A 16449-nucleotide genomic window follows, 5' to 3' on the forward strand; every position below is an offset into this window, starting at 1 on the left:
GCGGGTGGGTTGGGGGGGAGAGAGGTATTTGTGAGATTTCTGCATTGTTCAGGGGGTTAGACTAGATGATCCTAGAGGTCCCTTTCAACTCTATGATTCTTGGCATGAAAAACTTGTCACATGAGGGAAGAGCTGTGGGTTCACCCCTTTGGATCCTGGAGAGACCAGTTCAGGTGGTATCAGCATGTCATAGCTGTGTTTAGAGTTCTGTTTATGGAGGTATTCAATCTTCAAATGGTAGACTTGCTTGCTGAAAGCTAGTTGTGCATCTTCCGGCTTGGTTCTCAATTTTCTGAAAAGCTCCCAAAGTATGGAACAAAAAGCAGTTAAATTGTTTTATGAATTGAAAATTTTATAATCTATAAAATAATTATATAAAAGTATTTTGCTGCTACTTATGCCCATGTTTTTTTGCCTGTTCAAGTTGAAGTTGAAATGTTGTGGATGTCTTTGGTTGGGAGTTGTTACAACTAGAAGCATTTGTTATTGAGCCATACATGAGCATAGCATTTTCCCCACTGAGATGCAAAACATACAATTTGGCTGAAGACTATGTATCTTGCTCAGCCAAGGGGTTGGCCGCGCTCCCCATCCTTCTGAGTTCTTTCTATGCAACACTTCTAATTCTGTAAAATTATACATGTAAATTTTAGATTCTATTTTCTTGTAGTTCATCAAAGAAACTTTTGGACAGTATGTGTCTGTCTGTCCATGGGCAAGGGCAGAACTCCTTAAAGGCGTTTGTTAAACCAACTAAATAATTTTGAAATGAACAATATAAATTGCATGTGCGTTTTAGGTTACTGTACCGGAAATCGTGTTTATTGATGAAACAATATATGAAACCTGGGTGCAGCAAACTATGTATTCATTCTTTTTTGTTGAAATCTAAATGGCATTACTCTCCCAAGTGCAATCCTATACAGTGACTCCTGCATATTTTAGTCATCTAACAGTGCTAAATTAAACTACTGATGGCACATATAAGGAGGGTGATGGAGAAGAGGAGCTGTGGAGACTCCTACAGGGAGGCTATCCTGGAAAGATGGACACACAGGCCCTCATTTAGTATTTTTGAAAAACTTGGGAGATGTGTCTATACTTGTTTGTTGTTCTGGGAAAAGCTACACAGAGAACAACCGCAGGAGCCTTTGGAACCTTAGCAACCTCCAGGAGTGGAATCCAGCATAGTTGGACAGAATAAATGAGAGAGAGAAATAAAAAGTGAAGGTGGGTTCCATCTACTTAGTAATATTCCTCTTTCCCTCCGAAACAGGGAATTGCATTGTTGATTTTGGGGATGGCTCTAGTTATGCCAGGAGCAATGCCAGGTCTAGCTGGTCATTCTTGTACACTTGAACTGATGGTTCTGGTTTGTACAAGAGAATGTGAACAACCCTCATTTTATGCTGCTGATTGGCAGAGTGATAACTAGCAACTACCTCTTAAGTCTCTTCTGACTCCAGCATCTGCAGGCGCCCATTGGAAAGGGATTCCCCTCTCTGACAAATTAATATACTTGCATCCAACAGTTCTGCCAAAGACCTTGGTGTAGTCTTTGGCAGAGTAAGGCCATATCAGCCTTGATGGATCAATGCTCTGACTTCATGCAAAATAGTTCCTGTGTTCATTATCTGCCAGATCAGACTGTAACTTTAAAGCAGTGCCTTTAGGGACTTCCGGGGAAGGAAAATGCCGAGCTGAGCTGCTTCTCATAAAGGGAGCAGGCTGGAACTTCTGTTCGGGGTAGTGGAAGGCAAATTAATGCCTACTGCCTACTTTTCTCAGTCAGAGATTAGTCCAACATATGCACAGAAAACTTTGAGGAGATTTTCCTTGGCTGAAAGGGAGTCCCGGGGGGGGGGGGGGCTCCTTTGAGGCTTTGAGGGGTCTCCGGAGAAGAGTTGCATTTTCATCATCTGCAGAAGTTTACAGAGTCATTTATTTGACATAAGCTCGACAGAATCCTAACCTTCTTGGACATTATGAAACATCTAAAGCTACACAAGACCGGTGTGGATCTGGATAATTTGCAGAATAGGTACAGATTACTATCTTTCATTCCGGGACTATTTAAAGTTAAACAGAATAAATTCAAAAGGTGGGAAATGGAAATCTAGAAAGCTTGGAAGAAGAAGGGATGAAGAGGTGAAATTTGGATTTTTTAAATTTAAAGGACAGTGCTAAAAAGTGAGAAGGAATTTATTGTTTGGTATACTTGCAGTTTTGAAAAAAGAACACCATTGTCACAGATCTGCAGCATACACAGTCAACACAGGAAGTACGTCAAGTATTGTGAGATCTCTCTACCAGTGAAAACGGGATTTGGTGGCAGGTAAAGCAGGAAGTATTAGATGAAAAGCCTACTCTAGGACTATAATACCATAGAAAAACATTGGCGACCATTGCAAGGTCAAAATTAAAATAATAATTTTAAGGTGTTCGGGACAAGCCTATGTATAAATGCAGACCTTACAGAAGATATGATAATGAGTAAAGGTACAAGACAAGGGTGTCTGTTTATAATGACACTTGAAATTTTGCTGATGCAAATTCAAGAAGACAAAGAAATAGAAGGATTAAAAATAAAAGGATTTACTTATATAGACCATTTGCAGATGATATAATGTTTATAAATGAAAATCCAACTCAAGTAACACCCTTGCTGTTAGCTAAAATACAAGAATATGGAGAATTGGCGGGACTTTATATAAATAAAGAAAAATCAAAAATTTTATGTAAGAATATGCAAGTAAGTAAGCAAAAGGAGTTGTGAAGTTACCTCGAAGGTAAAATATTTGGGTGTGGAGATAACAATGAAGAATACTGATTTGTTTAAAAATAATTATGAGAAGCTATGGCGTAAAATGGATGAAGACATGATAAAATTGAATAAACTTAATTTGTCATTACTGGGAAGAATAGCTGCAATTAAAATGAACATTTTACCAAGAATAATGTATTTATTTCAAACTATTCTGATTGTGAAAGTTAGCAAACAGTTTAACAGATGGCAGAGAAAGATCTCAGAATTTGTGTGGGCTGGGAAGAAACCAAGGATCAAAATGAAAATTTTAACAGATGCAAAAGAGAGAGGAGGATTCCAATGACCAGATTTAAAACTATATCATGAAGCAGTCTTAGTGTGGATAGAAGAATGGGTGATGCTACTAAATAGAAAACTTTTGGAAGGTCATGGAAATAAATTCGTTGGAAGGTCATGGAAATAAATTCGGCTGGCAAGCTTATATGTACTATGGGAAAAAAAGATGGATGGTTTTTTCTCTCACAATTATATAAGAAATAATTTGTTGAATACGTGGATGAAATATAAGAAATATGGTGATGAGAGAAAACTGTTATGGATAGTGCCAGCAGAAGTGATAAAAATAACGGCTGAAGTGGGTGAAGAAAAGTGGTTGTCATATAATCAGCTATTAAAAATACAAGGCGGTAAAATAGAGCTGAAAACTGAAAGAGTTGAACAATAAATATGACTGGTTTCAAATGCAACAAATAAAGTGTTTGGTGGAAAAAGACATTAAAACTGAAGGAATAAGAAAAGAACAAACAGAAATGGAAATAGTTCTGCTATAGCAGTGGATCAATAAGAACAAGAATTATATCAATATCTAATCAATATGTATGGCTTAGCAGTGCTGGAATGAAGGGAAATAGCAGTGCTTTTAGAAAATAGTTTTTAGTGGCAATTTAAGGAAAGGAGAAATCAACTTGCTGAGGCGTCAGGAAACCAGAGAGGTGACGAAAGGTTAGTGACCTTTTGAGAAAAACCACAGGACAGCTGGAGCCCCAGCAGCGAGCTTAAGAAGAACTTCCTCTTTCTGCAGGTAGAACATATATGCAAGATAATAGCAATTTAGCAATAAGGAATGTGTTGGTAATATTCTCAATAAGGAAACAAGGGACAGCTGGCAGGGAGAGAAGGCCCATATAAGGTAAATAAACCCAGGGAGAGGAACTAACGGACTGATACATCACATAAATTGTGGTCGATGCATGTTTTTGTCAGTGTCCCAGGGACCTGGGAAGCTGAGCTGATTTAAGATAGTGAGTGGGTAGAGGCACCCTATAAAGGACGGCAGGTAACTACAGTCATTGCTCAGAGTTCAGAGTCCAGACTCTCTCTCTGACGCCCGTGTACAAGGGCCCGTGCACGTTAAATAAAGAAGCTGTTTTTCCTGATTCCTCGTCTCCGCTGCCTCCATTATTGATCCGGCTGAAATTGGTAACGTATAAATAGGGTTTTCCCGTAACACTGCTTGGAAATAATGAAAAGTTAATTTCAAAACTATATAAACTGCTTTTGAAATGGTCTACAGAAGATGAAGTAGTGAAATCTCAAGTGATTAAGTGGGCAATAAATGTAAATAAAGAAATACAGATGGAAAAGACAGGTTGCTTACCTGTAACTGTGGATCTTTGAGTGGTCATCTGTGCATTCACACCCATGGGGATAGACTGCCTGCGCCGATCCCCAAATCGGTATCTGAAAAGCCCGGGATTTTTCCGCGCTTGGCGCCAATGGGCATGCGCAGGCGTCCCAGTACGCATGCTCACTGGCGCCAGCGCGGGGAACCCGCCAGTTCCTTCCTGACCGCTGGAAGCCCCTACTGGAGGGAGACCGTCAGCAGTGGGGAAGGAGGGTGGGTAGTGTGAATGCACAGATGACCACTCGAAGATCTACAGTTACAGGTAAGCAACCTGCCTATCTTCTTCGTGGTCTCTGTGCTTCACACCCATGGGAGATTAGCAAGCAAGACATACCTGGAGGCGGGAAGACGGTCAACCAGAAGAAACAGCTTGCAACACCGCCGTTCCCAACTGAGTCCTCTGCTGAGCATGCACATCCAGCGCGTAGTACTTCATGAAGGCATGCAGAGAAGACCAGGTGGCAGCCTTGCAGACATCAGAAAGGGACACGCCTCTCAGGAACGCCACCGATATGGCCATCGCTCTTGTGGAGTGTCCACGAACAGGTCCAGGTAACGGTGTCTTCGCCAACAAATAACAGAGTTTAATCGTCTCAGTGAGACATTTGGAGAGCCTCTGAGACGAAATCCTGGAACCTATCTTGGGAGCAGCATACGAAACAAAAAGCTGCTTGTCCTTATGAAAAACCTTTGAACGTTTCAAATAAAACAGTAAAGCACGCTTAACGTCCAGAGCATGCAACCTACGTTCCTCGTCCGAGGAAGGGCTAGGGTAAAAAGTGGGCAACCAGACTTCTAAATTGAGGTGGAACTGAGAGACCACCTTCGGAAGAAAAGTAATGTCTGGAGCCAGGGAAACCCCAGCCTCTCTAAAAACAAGATAAGGGTAATCACACCGCATCGCTGTGAGCTCCCCAACACGACGTGCTGATGTGATGGCAACCAAAAATGCAGTCTTCCATGACAAGAGCTGCAAAGAGCACGTGGCCATCGGCTCAAAGGGGCGCCGAGTTAGTTTGTCCAGCACTAAAGTCAAGTCCCACAACTGAGGGGGCGATTATGACGGTGGGTGCAGCCTAAACAACCCCTTCAAAAATCTTTTGGACTGAGAGTGTGCGAAAACAGAGTACCCCTCCACCGGATCATGGAAGGCAGATACTGCCGCCAAATAAACTTTAATGGAGGAGAAAACCAGGCCCGCATCCACTAGTGACAGCAAAAAATCAAAAATTTTCGCCAATCCCACCTTGCTAGGTGAGACCAAAGGGTCAACTAAAAACTTAGTAAATTTCCGCCACTTCCTGTCATAGGAAGCGCGGGTGGATGGTTTTCCGCTGTTCATAAGAACTTGCTGGACCCTGTCAGAGAACCCTACTGGTCGATGAACCACGCTGTCAGCTTCAGATGGGGCACGTTGTGATGGAATACATGCCCGCCCTGAGCTGACAGAAGGTCCGGTTCTGCCGGGAACTGGTAGAAGACCCCCCTTGAGAGTTGGAGCAGGATTGAGAACCAGTTCTGGCGAGGCCACCAGGGAGTCACCAGGATGCAGCGTGGTCTTTCCCTTGCTATTTTGTTGACCACTTTTGTCAACAACGGCAGAGGCGGGAACATGTAGAGGAACCGGCCTTCCCAAGGAAGCAGGAGCCCGTCTCCCAGAGATGCTGAATCCGTTCCCCCTCTGGAACAGAACCTGGGGCATTTCTTGTTCTCGGCCGTGGCAAAGACATCCAGCTGCAGGTACCCCCAAAGCTGGAATACAGGCTTCAGAAAATGCCACTGCAGTTCCCACTCGTGTGGGGAAGCCCCACCTCTGCTGAGGGAGTCTGCCTGAATGTTGAGGACCTCCGGAAGATGTGCCACTTTCATGAAGATGTCGTACTGGAGACACTCCAACCAGAGATCTATCGCCAATGCGCAGAGCCGACGAGACACTGTCCCCCCTACCTGTTGATATAGCACAGGGCAGTGGTATTGTCCGTAAGCAGTGCTACAGTCTTCCCTGCCACTAGAGGACGAAAAGAGCGTAGGGGAAAGTGAACCGCCAGCAGTTCCAGGTAGTTTATGTGGAACTGAGTCAGTTTTGCAGCCACTGCCCCCCCCCCCACACAGGCCTTCCATGTGGGCCCCCCAACCCCACAAGGAAGCATCTGTGGTGATAGTCACAGTGGGAGTTGGCAGATGGAAGGGAGCTCCCTGGCAGATGTTGTTCTCTGACTCCCACCACTGTAGCGTCTGAAGAGCCCCTGATGGGATGGTGAACCTCTTTCGAGGTGAGTCTCTGAGTGGACGAAACTGGCGAAGAAACCACAACTGTAGGCCTCTCATTCTCAGTTTCGCGAAAAGTAGCACACTTGTCGTCGCCGCCATCAGCCCCAGCATCCGCTGAAGCTGCTGTGCCCCACTTTCACCTCTGAAGCAGTTGTACCAGACCGACAATGTCCTTTGCCCTCTGTGAAGGCAGGTATGCATGATGCTGGTTCGTATCCAGCAAAGCCCCTATGAACTGCACTGTCCTTGACGGAGTAAGATGGGATTTCTCCAAATTGACCTGCAACCCCAAAGTTTCGAGAAGACATAGAGTGATGGCAATGTGCGTTGACAAACTTTCCCTCGACTTCGCCACAAGGAGCCAGTCGTCGATGTATGGAAAAACGACAACTCCCTGGAGACGGAGATGGGCAGCCACAACGCTCATCATCTTCGTAAACACCCGAGGTGCAGTGGACAGGCCGAACGGAAGGGCTTTGAACTGGAAGTGCTGGGAACCCACTGCAAACCTGAGGAAACGCCTGAACGCCGGATGGATGCTGACATGGAAGTAGGCATCCTTGAGGTCCAGGGTCGCCATCCAGTCCCCTTGGTTGATGAGGGGCAGGATTGTTTGCAGCGTGGCCATTCTGAACTTCCGGTACAGAATGAATTTGTTCAGATTCCGAAGATCCATAATTGGTCTTAAGCCCCCGTCCCACTTGGGGACCAGAAAGTAACGAGAGTAAAAACTTCCCGTCCTGGCCTCCGCTGGAACTCTCTCTATGGCTTGTTTCTGTAGGAGGTTGTTCACCTCCGCCAGCAGAGGTGGGGAAGGGGGAGTGGTAATCACCACGGATTGGTTCGGAACCTGCACAAACTCTATTTTGTAGCCCTCTTCTATGATGGACAGAGCCCACCTGTCTGTAGAGATCAACTCCCAGGCAGGTAGGAAAAGGCGGAGGCGGATAGATGCTGAAGTGGGGGCGATGATGCGTGCCACAAGAAAGTCAAAGGCCCTGCTTTTGAGGGCGGGCACCCTTAGACTTGCCAGTGGCCTGAGAACCATAGCGGTTTCTGTTGTTGCCCGAGTATGATGGTCTGTCAGGCTGGGTGGAGCGAGGTCGCCATTGCTGTTCGGGCAAAAACTTTTGGTAAGGCATTTTGGCCCACGGTTTGTGCCACTGCTTCGCCTTAGGAGCCCTAGAGGTGGCTTGCACACCCAGGTTCCTGGAGGTCTTGAGGCTCTTATCGATTTCCTGCAGTGCACTGTCTGTGGTGGTGCTAAACAGGCTATCCCCTTCAAAGGGCAAGTCCTCGACAAAGCCCTAGTGTCCTGCTGCAGGGCTGTTGATCGTAACCAGGAGTGCCAACGAATGCACACAGCAGACGTGATTGCCTTTGCCGACACGTCCACCATGTGCTTTGCTGCAGCCAATTGCTGTTTGGCCACAGCAAAGCCTTCTTTCTGCAGCTTCCTGGCAGTAGCCTTTTTGTCCTCGCTCAGGGAAGAAAGGAGAGGGGTGAGTTGTTCCCATACGGAGTACTGGTATCTAGCCATGCAAGCCACATAATTAGATACCTTTACTCCTAGGGCCCCTGCAGAATAAACCTTTCTCCCCATGTTGTCCAGCTTCTTTCCCTCCTTGTCTGGTGGGGATAAGTGGACCTTTCGTGCCTTGGAGGAAGAAGAGATGACTACTGAGTTCGGTTTTGGATGGGTGAAAAGGAACTCAGCCCCCGTCTCCTGGACCCTGTACATATGGTCCAGCCTTCTGGATGACACTGGAGTTGAAGATGGTTTCTTCCAGGGCTCCTTCACTGCCTGCAGAATCACTTTGGTGACCGGCAAAGCGATTGCTGTGGATGTGTCCCTTTGCATAATGTCAAAGACATTATAATCCACGACGGGTTGTGGTTGCTTCACAGGCAGAGAGAGGGAGGTTGCCATCCTCTTCACCAGGTCGCCATAGGACTTCAGATCCTCCGATGGCGAACTAGGAAGATCTTCGGCCGTCTGGGAACCTGGCGAAGGCTCCAAAGCACCTTCCTGGGCATCGGTACCGCTCTCTGAGTTCGATGAAGAAGACTCCTGGTGTATGGAGTGCTCAGAGAGGATCGGCGTCGATTCCCGAATCGGTGAGTGGATCGACGTCGATGGTCGCCGATGAGTCTCAGCTGCTGGGGTGGTGTGCCTCTCTGGAGGGATCGATACTGATGGCCTTCGGGAATGGTGTGACAGCCTCGACATGCAGGATGCCTCTGACTGTTGATCCCACTCCGCAAACTCCCTCGGTGGATACCACTGGTAAGGAGGGTAGGGATACGGGTAGGTGGGCGGCCACTGACGCTGCTCCCACGACGGTAGCAGTGGGAAACGGCGTGGTGCCATGGAGGGCTCTAGCTGCCGTCTGTTTCTGGGCTCCATCGGGGGAGACGGTTCCATCGGTGCCGAAGCCTCCACTTCCGAGATCGAACCGCTCCCGCTGCGACCGGGATGACGATCGCTGGGTGAAGTCGATCTCCTGCTCAGACAACGAGAGACGGGGCTGTTGAGTACTGCCTCTTGATGCCGATGGGCTTTGGCACGGGGACGCCAGGATCTTCCTCAGTGGAGCAGAGGTCATCAGTGCTGAAGCGTCATGAGAAGGCGATGGAGTGCGGGGCCTCTTCCGCTTCTCCTTGGACTTGGCCTTCTTCGAAGTGGATGCTCGGATCCCCGAGTCATCCCGCCGCTTCTTGGCGGGCGTGTCCACTGATCCCTCATGGGATCGTTTTGGTCACGATCGGGGTCACATCGGCCGATGTGACCATCGGGGCCGGGGTGTCTGCCATGGTTGATGCCGATGGGCCCGATGCCGATCTCTGAGGGCGGAGTGCCGACTCAGTCAAAGCCGCCGAAAGCCGCGCCGCCCGGTTCTTCTGCGTTTGCTTGGAGAAGCGGAGACAGTGTGGGCAGGACTCCACGCTGTGCGCTTCACCCAACCAGAGAAGACACAGGGAATGGCCGTCTGGGGGGGCAATCTTCTTCCCACAAGAGTGGCAGCGTTTGAAAAACCCCCAACGTCTTTCCATAGACGCCAATCGCCAAAAAACCCACTCAGAGTCCTCTGAGGGGAAAAAAACTTTGGGGGAAAACAGACGGGGGAAAAGGCCCCAAAGGGCAGTCCAACAAACACACACAAACTTTTTTTTTAAACTAACTATTTAACTATCTACTCTTAAGAAAACAACAAACGGGCTATATACAACGAGTAAAGGCAAAAAACCGATATCTCACCGACCGGGGACCGAAAGGTAAACCTCTCCGCGCAGCGGTCAGAAAGGAACTGGTGGGATCCCCGCGTTCCACCGGTGAGCATGCGTACTGGGATGCCTGCGCATGCCCATTGGCGCCGAGCACAGAAAAATCCTGGGCTTTTCAGATACCAATTCGGGGATCGGTGCAGGCGCTCTATCCCCATGGGTGTGAAGCACAGAGACCACGAAGAAGATCTTGGGAATATCTTTGGAAGAATTCTATAAAGCTTTCAACATGTCATAGTATTAAAGAGAACTATTTTAAAATGATGTATAGATGGTATATAACTCCTAAAAAGTTGGCAAAGATGAACAATAAGATGCCAGATAGATGTTGGAAGTGTAAAAAACATGAAGGTTCATTTTACCATATGTGGTGGACTTGTGAAAGAGCAAAAAAGTATTGGCAGATGATCCAACAAGAAATAACTAGGATCTTGGGATATGAAATCAAGAAAGTTGCAGAGACTTTTCTGTTGGGATTATATATGGAAAAATTTCCAAAAGAAGATAGAACTATAATTTGGTACTTGCTCTCAGCTGCTAGGACACTGTATGCACAGTTGTGGAAGCAAGAAGAAATATCAGAGAAATGGGATTGGATTATAAAAGTTATAACATGGAGTGAAATGGACAAATTGACAAGAATTTTAAAAGACTATGATCTAGAAACTTTTAAGTTGGAGTGGAAGAAGTTTAGAAGTTATATAGAAAAATAAAGGAAATAAAAGGACATTGGACAATTTTTTGATAATGATTAAGTCTTAAAAGAAAAATAGAATTTTTTGTTTTATTAGTTAAGGGTACCTTTAAATAGTATTTTAAGTATACAACACCGGCGGGGGTCAAGTAACGGGGGGAGGAGGGGTTAGAAAAGTAATATATGGGATAGGTAAAAAGAAATAATTAATAATGCAAGAATTGATTGTTACCATATATTACTGGAATAAAATTGTTTTAAACATAAAGCAGTGCCTTTAGCCCTAGAGAAGACAGTATGTGAAAGGGCTTAAATATATCAGCATAGAACCAGCAGATGTTGTGGCAGAGCTCCTAGAAGCCATATCATTTTACAGCACAATAAGGGAAAAGCATGTTCCTTTAGAGTAGTCAGTAATCTTGTCATGTCCTCTTAAAAGTTAGAGATTTCCATTCAGTGTACAGCTGGATATGAAAATGCCTTAATCCAGTGAGAAAAGACCAGAGCGATAAACCTGGCTGTTTATAATGCAATAAAATTATTGTACTGTAATTACTAGAGGTTTGCAAACAACACAAAAAGAAACTTGTTTCCCCTTCCTTTGCTCCACTGAACATGGACTTGCCTTTTTGTTTGTTTTTAGTTTAGTTTTTAGTCTCCGAGTTTCAAGGTGAGCTATACAATGTAAATCAATGTAAAATGAAAGGGATGTATGAAACGTGGCATGTTGAACAGTTCAGAGTGTCCAGTTTGTAACTGTTGGGCAAGAGCCTATCCTTAGTCCCATATGGTTTAATGTTTTCAATTGGGCCTGGAAGCATATAGGCAGCAAATAAGTGTCATTTAACCCAGTATGATGTAAGAACGTAAGAGAAGCCATGTTGGATCAGGCCAACGGCCCATCCAGTCCAACACTGTGTCACACAGGGGCCAAAAAAACCAGGTGCCATCAAGAGGTCCATTACTAGGGCCAGGACAACAGAAGTTCTCACACTGTTGCTCCTCCCAAGCACCAAGACACCCTGGACAGTGATCAGGCTACAGCATTTTGTATGTGTAGAAACTTGGGCATCATTTTCAAGGGTAGTTCTTTATATGGGATTAATCCAGTCTTGATGTGACTGGATTAATCCCATATAATTAATCCCATACAGTCAGTGTATGGATAAATGTGGCCAATTCATGCTTCCTGCAGCTGGCACACCAGATTAGACTTGCGTTGTGGCACAGAAATCTGTGTCTCCGTGAATAACTCAGGATCCAACAGAACCCCTGACCAGTTAATATGATTTTTTGGAGACAGTACAATCACTTTTAGAACAGTTACTGCCTCTGTATCCCTCTGCTGGTTTTACCTGTGATCAACATCTTACTCTTGTCCAGACTGAGCTTCAATATATTGATCAGCAGCCAATCTTCTTTGTGGTTTCTGTGCTTCACACTCATGGGATAGAGCGCCTGCGCCAATCCCCGAATCGGTACCTAAAAAGCCCGGGATTTTTTCGCGCTCGGCACCAACGGGCATGCGCAGGCGTCCCAATGCGCATGCTCGCCGATGCCAGCGCAAGGATCCCGCCACTTCCTTTCTGACCGCTGCGCTGAGAGGATCTCCTTTCGTGTCCCTGGTTGGTAAAGTAATCTTAGATTGCTTTTTTCCTGTTGTATATAGCCCGTTTGTTATTTTCTTAGTGTAGTTAGTTACTTAGTTGTTAGATAGTGTTGTTTAAAAAAAAAAGTTTGTTGGACTTGCCCTTCGGGGCTCGGGTTTTCCCCCTCAGAGACTTTCCTGGGTGGGGTTTTTTCCTGGGCGTCTATGGAAAAACGTTGGGGTTTTTTTAAGAGGTGCCGCTCCTGTGGGAAGAAGACTGCCCCCCCCCCGACGGCCATTCCCTCTGTCTCCTCTGTCTGGGCTCGGGACATCGTGTTGATTCTTGCGCTCACTGAGTTTCTCCACGAAAACTCATAAGAATCGAGTGGCGAGGCTTTCGGTGGCTTTGTTCGAGTCGGCACTTCATCCTCAAAAGATGGCATCGGGCCCGTCGGTACTGATGGGTGAGGCCGCAACCCCAATGGTCACATTGGCTGAGACTTTGCCAATCAGGACCGAGATGCCGGTCGAGCACGGGCGCTCCACGAAACGGCCTTCTGAAGGGTCAGTGGACACCCCGGCTAAGAAGTGTCGGGATGACTCAGGGAACCGATCATCCATGCCGAAGAAGATGAAATTGAAATCGAAGGAGAAGCAGAAGAAGAGGCCATCCCACACCCTTTCGCCTTCGCATGATGCTTCGACATCGACAGCTCCACCGAGGAAGATCTTGGCGTCCCCGCGTCGTAGCCCTTCGGTGTCGAGAGGCAGTGCTTTGCAGCTGCTCCTATCAGCATCAGAGCAAGAGATTGACCTGACTCAGCGCTCCCACTTTTCAGGTTCCAGGTGTTGCAGTGAGAGCAACTCAGTCTCGGAGGTGGAGGTGTCGACACTGATGGAGCCTTCAGCGCCGATCAGGTGAGAGGCTGGAGAGAGCTAGAACCGACTACAGTAGCTTGTCGCTTCCCACTGCTTCCACCACGGGAGCAGCGCCAATGGCCTCCTTACGTTTATCCCTACCCACTGTACCAATGGTACCCTCCTCACGAGTTCGCAGACTGGGACCAGCAGTCTGAGGCATCCCATATGTCCAGGCTGTCTCAACACTCTAGACGGCGTCCTTCGGCATCGATCTCTGTCCCGCCTGACAGACATGGCGTGGTGGTGGAGGAAGTCCAACCTCGGTCGTCGGTGTCGATCTGGTTGCCCGTCAGAGAGTCAACTCCGGTGCTCTCAGAACATTCTCTACGCATAGAGTCTTCATTGTCGGACTCCGAGGTTGGTACCGACGATCGGACCGGGGTTTGGAACCTTCACCAGTGTCTCATATGGCTGAGGATCTTCCCATCTCACCATCGGAGGATCTGAAGTCGTACGGGGACCTGGTGAAGAGGATGGCACTCTCCTCTTGCTTCCAGTGACACAGCCACAACCCATTGTAAACGATAACGTGTTCGACATCATGCAGCGGGATACGTCTGCAGCGGTTGCCCTGCCGGTGACGAAGTTCATCCTACAGGTGGTGAAGGAGCCCTGGGTGAAGCCTGCTTCTACACCCGTGTCATCGAGAAGGTTGGACCATATGTACCGTGTCCAAGAGTTCGGGGCTGAGTTCCTCTTTACACGCCCAAAGCCAAATTCGGTGGTCGTTTCCTCCTCGTCGAAGGCCCACAAGACGCACTCCTCTCCACCAGACGAGGGAAAGAAGCTGGATAACATCGGGAGGAAGTTCTACTCTGCTGGGGCACTGGGAGTAAAGGTATCTAACTATGCCGTGTGCATGGCTATATACCAATACTCAGTGTGGGAACAACTTACCCCCCTCCTGTCTTCCCTGCGTGAGAAGAGGTCAGCTGCAAAGAAGTTGCAGAAGGAAGGCTTTGCTGTAGCCAAACAACAACTGGCTGCTGCAAAGCACATGGTTGGCGTCTCAGCAAGGACAATCACTTCTGCCGTCTGCCTCCACCGCCACTCCTTGCTCAGATCCATGGCTCTCCAGCAGGACACCAGGGCTTTCTTTGAAGATCTGCCCTTCGGGGGCGAAGGCCTGTTCAGCTCTACCACCGACAATGCGCTCCAGGAAATGGATAAAAGTATAAAAACTTCCAGGAACCTGGGCGTACCGGCATCTTCCAGAGCTGCAAGACAGAAACAGTGGCACAAGCCTTGGGCAAAGAAGCCGTACCAAAAGTTCTCCCCGGAACAGCAGTGGAGACCTCGCTCTGCTCAACCTGAGAGTAGGTCCCCATACAGGGGGAACAACAGAAACCGTTATCCTTCAGCACAGACCACCGGCAAGTCCAAGGGCACTCGCTCTCAAAAGCAGGGCCTTTGACTTTCTGGCAGCACGCATCACCGTCCCCTCTTCCCCTTCGTCTATCCGCCTCCACCCATTCCTGTCGGCCTGGGAGTCCATCACTACGGACAGGTGGGCGCTTTCCATCGTAGCGGAAGGCTACAAAATAGATTTTGCTCAGATTTTGAACCAATCTGTGGTAATTACCACTCCCCCTTCCCCATCTCTGCTGGCGGAGGTGAGCAACCTCTTAAAGAAACAAGCCATAGAGAGGATCCCGATGGAGGCCAGGATGGGAGGCTTCTACTCTCGTTACTTCCTGGTTCCCAAGCGGGACTGGGGTCCAAGACCAATCATGGATCTTCGGAATTTGAACAAGTTTATTCTGTACCAGAAGTTCAGAATGTCCACTCTGCAAACAATTCTGCCCCTCATCAACCAAGGGGATTGGATGGCAATGCTGGACCTCAAGGATGCATACTTCCATGTCAGCATCCATCCTGCGTTCAGACGTTTCCTTCAGTTTGCAGTAGGTTCTCAGCACTTCCAGTTCAAGGCTCTTCCGTTCGGTCTGTCCACTGCACCTCGGGTGTTCACGAAGATGATGAGCATTGTGGCTGCCCATCTCCGGCTTCAAGGGATAGTCGTCTTTCCATACATCGACGACTGGCTCCTTGTGGTGGAGTTGAAAGAGAGTTTGTCATCCCACATTGCCATCACTCTTCGTCTTCTCAACACCATGGGTCTGCAGGTCAATTTGGAGAAATCACACCTTACTCCATCAAGGACAGTTCAATTCATAGGGGCTTTTCTGGATACGAACCTTCATCGCGCGTTTCTGCCTCAGTAGAGAGCGATGGACATTATCAACCTTGTCGAACTTCTGCAGAGTTCAAAGTGGGGCACGGCGCAGCAGCTGCAGCGGATGCTGGGGCTGATTGCGGCGACTACAAGCGTGCTGCTCTTTGCAAAGCTGAGGATGAGAGACCTACAGCTTTGGTTTCTTTGTCAGTTTCGCCTGTTAAGGGACTCACCTTGGAAGAGGTTTGTAATTCCACCTGTGACGCTTCAAACACTGCAATGGTGGAAGTCAAAGGACAACATTTTGTCAGGGATCTCCCTTCCATCTACCGTACCAACTGTGACTATCACAACAGATGCGTCTTTATGGGGTTGGGGGACCCACATGGATGATCTGTGTGTGTGGGGCTCTTGCCCTTTGAAATTGACTCACTGCCACATAAATTACTTGGAACTGCTGGCAGTTCACTTTGCTCTTCGGTCTTTCCACCCCATGGTGGTGGGGAAGATTGTTGCTCTGCTAACAGACAATACCACTACCCTGTGTTACATCAACAGACAGGGAGGGACAGTCTCTCGATGGCTTTGTGCGCTAGCGCTGGATCTGTGGTCGGAGTATCTGGACCACGACATCTTTGTGAAGGCAGCACATCTCCCAGGGGTCCTTAACTTGCAAGCAGACTCCCTCAGCAGGGGTGCGGCTTCCCTGCACGAGTAGGATTTACAGTGGCGCTTCCTTCAACCCGTGTTTCAGCTTTGGGGGTATCCTCAGGTGGATGTCTTTGTCACAGCCGAAAACCGGAAGTGTCCTTTGTTTTGCTCCAGAGGAGGCTCAGATCCAGAGTTGTTGGGAGACGGTCTGCTGTTCCCGTGGGAAGGTTGGTTCCTTTATCTGTTCCCACCTCTGCCACTGCTGACGAGGGTCGTCAACAAGATCACAAGAGAGAGATCATGCTGTATCCTGGTGACTCCCTGGTGGCCTTGCCAGAACTGGTTCCCGATCCTGCTCCAACTGGTGAGGGGGGTCTTCTACCAGTTTCCGGCAGAACTGGACCTTCTGTCA

Source organism: Heteronotia binoei, unplaced genomic scaffold (assembly GCF_032191835.1).
Source record: "Heteronotia binoei isolate CCM8104 ecotype False Entrance Well unplaced genomic scaffold, APGP_CSIRO_Hbin_v1 ptg001331l, whole genome shotgun sequence".
In the NCBI taxonomy this organism is placed as follows: Eukaryota; Metazoa; Chordata; class Lepidosauria; order Squamata; family Gekkonidae; genus Heteronotia; species Heteronotia binoei.